Source organism: Aegilops tauschii, chromosome 7, assembly GCF_002575655.3.
Source record: "Aegilops tauschii subsp. strangulata cultivar AL8/78 chromosome 7, Aet v6.0, whole genome shotgun sequence".
Lineage (NCBI taxonomy): Eukaryota > Viridiplantae > Streptophyta > Magnoliopsida > Poales > Poaceae > Aegilops > Aegilops tauschii.
The window spans coordinates 126585920-126590924 of record NC_053041.3 but is presented as its reverse complement, the minus strand read 5'-3'; positions in this window follow the sequence as shown (position 1 = coordinate 126590924).

The following is a 5005-nucleotide window of genomic DNA, read 5'->3' as shown; positions in this document are numbered from 1 at the left end:
GGGTCACGGCGAAAACTGGACGCACCTCGTGTACAAACTGGACAATCTCTTTCAGAGTATCAGGGTTTCGGACGAGAACTGATCTGTTACACGGGCACTTCAATGTTTTTTTAACTTATTTGAACTCCAGCCTATTTTTGCGTTCAGTATGCATCATTCAAAGCGACGTCATCAATTTCCAACACGTTCTGACATCATTTGCTGTTTTCAGTCATTTACCGATTTGTTTAGAGAGCTAAATGACGGTGAAATTGAAAATCACTACAAAATGAACTCTGAAAATGTTGGAACTTGGCATGGTATCATCATTTCACCCGCATAGCATGTACAAAAGAGTAGAGAGGGTCACGGAGAAAACTGGACGCACGTCGTGTACAAACTGGACAATCTCTTGCGGAGTATCAGGGTTTCGGACGAGAACTCAACTGTCACACGGGCACTTCAATGTTTTTTAAACTTATTTGAACTCCAGCCTATTTTTGCGTTCAGTATGCATCATTCAAAGCGACGTCATCAATTTCCAATATGTTCGGACATCATTTGCTGTTTTCAGTCATTTACCGATTTGTTTAGAGAGCTAATTGACGGTGAAATTGAAAATCACTACAAAATGAACTCTGAAAATGTTGGAACTTGTCATGGTATCATCATTTCACCCGCATAGCATGTGCAAAAGAGTAGAGAGGGTCACGGCGAAAACTGGACGCACGTCGTGTACAAACTGGACAATCTCTTTCAGAGTATCAGGGTTTCGGACGAGAACTGATCTGTTACACGGGCACTTCAATGTTTTTTAAACTTATTTGAACTCCAACCTATTTTTGCGTTCAGTATGCATCATTCAAAGCGACGTCATCAATTTCCAACATGTTCTGACATCATGTGCTGTTTTCACTCATTTACCGATTTGTTTAGAAAGCTAAATGACGGTGAAATTGAAAATCACTACAAAATGAACTCTGAATATGTTGGACTTGGCATGGTATCATCATTTCACCCGCATAGAATGTGCAAAAGAGTAGAGAGGGTCACGGAGAAAACTGGACGCACGTCGTGTACAAACTGGACAATCTCTTGCGGAGTATCAGGGTTTCGGACGAGAACTCAACTGTCACACGGGCACTTCAATGTTTTTTAAACTTATTTGAACTCCAGCCTATTTTTGCGTTCAGTATGCATCATTCAAAGCGACGTCATCAATTTCCAACATGTTCGGACATCATTTGCTGTTTTCAGTCATTTACCGATTTGTTTAGAGAGCTAATTGACGGTGAAATTGAAAATCACTACAAAATGAACTCTGAAAATGTTGGAACTTGTCATGTTATCATCATTTCACCCGCATAGCATGTGCAAAAGAGTAGAGAGGGTCACGGCGAAAACTGGACGCACGTCGTGTACAAACTGGACAATCTCTTTCAGAGTATCAGGGTTTCGGACGAGAACTGATCTGTTACACGGGCACTTCAATGTTTTTTAAACTTATTTGAACTCCAGCCTATTTTTGCGTTCAGTATGCATCATTCAAAGCGACGTCATCAATTTCCAACACGTTCTGACATCATTTGCTGTTTTCAGTCATTTACCGATTTGTTTAGAGAGCTAAATGACGGTGAAATTGAAAATCACTACAAAATGAACTCTGAAAATATTGGATCTTGTCATGGTATCATCATTTCACCCGCATAGCATGTGCAAAAGAGTAGAGAGGGTCACGGCGAAAACTGGACGCACGTCGTGTACAAACTGGACAATCTCTTGCGGAGTATCAGGGTTTCGGACGAGAACTCAACTGTCACACGGGCACTTCAATGTTTTTAAACTTATTTGAACTCCAGCCTATTTTTGTGTTCAGTATGCATCATTCAAACCGACGTCATCAATTTCCAACATGTTCGGACATCATTTGCTGTTTTCAGTCATTTACCGATTTGTTTAGAGAGCTAATTGACGGTGAAATTGAAAATCACTACAAAATGAACTCTGAAAATGTTGGAACTTGGCATGGTATCATCATTTCACCCGCATAGCATGTGCAAAAGAGTAGAGAGGGTCACGGCGAAAACTGGACGCACCTCGTGTACAAACTGGACAATCTCTTTCAGAGTATCAGGGTTTCGGACGAGAACTGATCTGTTACACGGGCACTTCAATGTTTTTTAAACTTATTTGAACTCCAGCCTATTTTTGCGTTCAGTATGCATCATTCAAAGCAACGTCATCAATTTCCAACATGTTCTGACATCATGTGCTGTTTTCACTCATTTACCGATTTGTTTAGAGAGCTAATTGATGGTGAAATTGAAAATCACTACAAAATGAACTCTGAAAATGTTGGAACTTGGCATGGTATCATCATTTCACCCGCATAGCATGTGCAAAAGAGTAGAGAGGGTCACGGCGAAAACTGGACGCACCTCGTGTACAAACTGGACAATCTCTTTCAGAGTATCAGGGTTTCGGACGAGAACTGATCTGTTACACGGGCACTTCAATGTTTTTTTAACTTATTTGAACTCCAGCCTATTTTTGCGTTCAGTATGCATCATTCAAAGCGACGTCATCAATTTCCAACACGTTCTGACATCATTTGCTGTTTTCAGTCATTTACCGATTTGTTTAGAGAGCTAAATGACGGTGAAATTGAAAATCACTACAAAATGAACTCTGAAAATGTTGGAACTTGGCATGGTATCATCATTTCACCCGCATAGCATGTACAAAAGAGTAGAGAGGGTCACGGAGAAAACTGGACGCACGTCGTGTACAAACTGGACAATCTCTTGCGGAGTATCAGGGTTTCGGACGAGAACTCAACTGTCACACGGGCACTTCAATGTTTTTTAAACTTATTTGAACTCCAGCCTATTTTTGCGTTCAGTATGCATCATTCAAAGCGACGTCATCAATTTCCAATATGTTCGGACATCATTTGCTGTTTTCAGTCATTTACCGATTTGTTTAGAGAGCTAATTGACGGTGAAATTGAAAATCACTACAAAATGAACTCTGAAAATGTTGGAACTTGTCATGGTATCATCATTTCACCCGCATAGCATGTGCAAAAGAGTAGAGAGGGTCACGGCGAAAACTGGACGCACGTCGTGTACAAACTGGACAATCTCTTTCAGAGTATCAGGGTTTCGGACGAGAACTGATCTGTTACACGGGCACTTCAATGTTTTTTAAACTTATTTGAACTCCAACCTATTTTTGCGTTCAGTATGCATCATTCAAAGCGACGTCATCAATTTCCAACATGTTCTGACATCATGTGCTGTTTTCACTCATTTACCGATTTGTTTAGAAAGCTAAATGACGGTGAAATTGAAAATCACTACAAAATGAACTCTGAATATGTTGGACTTGGCATGGTATCATCATTTCACCCGCATAGAATGTGCAAAAGAGTAGAGAGGGTCACGGCGAAAACTGGACGCACCTCATGTACAAACTGGACAATCTCTTTCGGAGTATGAGGGTTTTGGACGAGAACTCATCTGTTACACGGGCACTTCAATGTTTTTTAAACTTATTTGAACTCCAGCCTATTTTTGCGTTCAGTATGCATCATTCAAAGCGACGTCATCAATTTCCAACACGTTCTGACATCATTTGCTGTTTTCAGTCATTTACCGATTTGTTTAGAGAGCTAAATGACGGTGAAATTGAAAATCACTACAAAATGAACTCTGAAAATATTGGATCTTGTCATGGTATCATCATTTCACCCGCATAGCATGTGCAAAAGAGTAGAGAGGGTCACGGCGAAAACTGGACGCACGTCGTGTACAAACTGGACAATCTCTTGCGGAGTATCAGGGTTTCGGACGAGAACTCAACTGTCACACGGGCACTTCAATGTTTTTAAACTTATTTGAACTCCAGCCTATTTTTGTTTTCAGTATGCATCATTCAAAGCGACGTCATCAATTTCCAACACGTTCGGACATCATTTGCTGTTTTCAGTCATTTACCGATTTGTTTAGAGAGCTAATTGACGGTGAAATTGAAAATCACTACAAAATGAACTCTGAAAATGTTGGAACTTGGCATGGTATCATCATTTCACCCGCATAGCATGTGCGAAAGAGTAGAGAGGGTCACGGCGAAAACTGGACGCACCTCGTGTACAAACTGGACAATCTCTTTCAGAGTATCAGGGTTTCGGACGAGAACTGATCTGTTACACGGGCACTTCAATGTTTTTTAAACTTATTTGAACTCCAGCCTATTTTTGCGTTCAGTATGCATCATTCAAAGCGACGTCATCAATTTCCAACATGTTCTGACATCGTGTGCTGTTTTCACTCATTTACCGATTTGTTTAGAGAGCTAAATGACGGTGAAATTGAAAATCACTACAACATGAACTCTGAAAATGTTGGAACTTGGCATGGTATCATCATTTCACCCACATAGCATGTGCAAAAGAGTAGAGAGGGTCACGACGAAAACTGGACGCACCTCATGTACAAACTGGACAATCTCTTTCGGAGTATGAGGGTTTCGGACGAGAACTCATCTGTTACACGGGCACTTCAATGTTTTTTCAACTTATTTGAACTCCAGCCTATTTTTGCGTTCAGTATGCATCATTCAAAGCGACGTCATCAATTTCCAACACGGTCTGACATCATTTGCTATTTTTCAGTCATTTACCGATTTGTTTAGAGAGCTAAATGACATTGAAATTTAAAATCACTACAAAATGAACTCTGAAAATGTTGGAACTTGGCATGGTATCATCATTTCACCCGCATAGCATGTGCAAAAGAGTAGAGAGGGTCACGGCGAAAACTGGACGCACCTCGTGTACAAACTGGACAATCTCTTTCGGAGTATCAGGATTTCGGACGAGAACTCATCTTTTACACGGGCACTTCAATGTTTTTTAAACTTATTTGAACTCCAGCCTATTTTTGCATTCAGTATGCATCATTCGAAGCGACGTCATCAATTTCCAACACGTTCTGACATCATTTGCTGTTTTTCAGTCATTTAC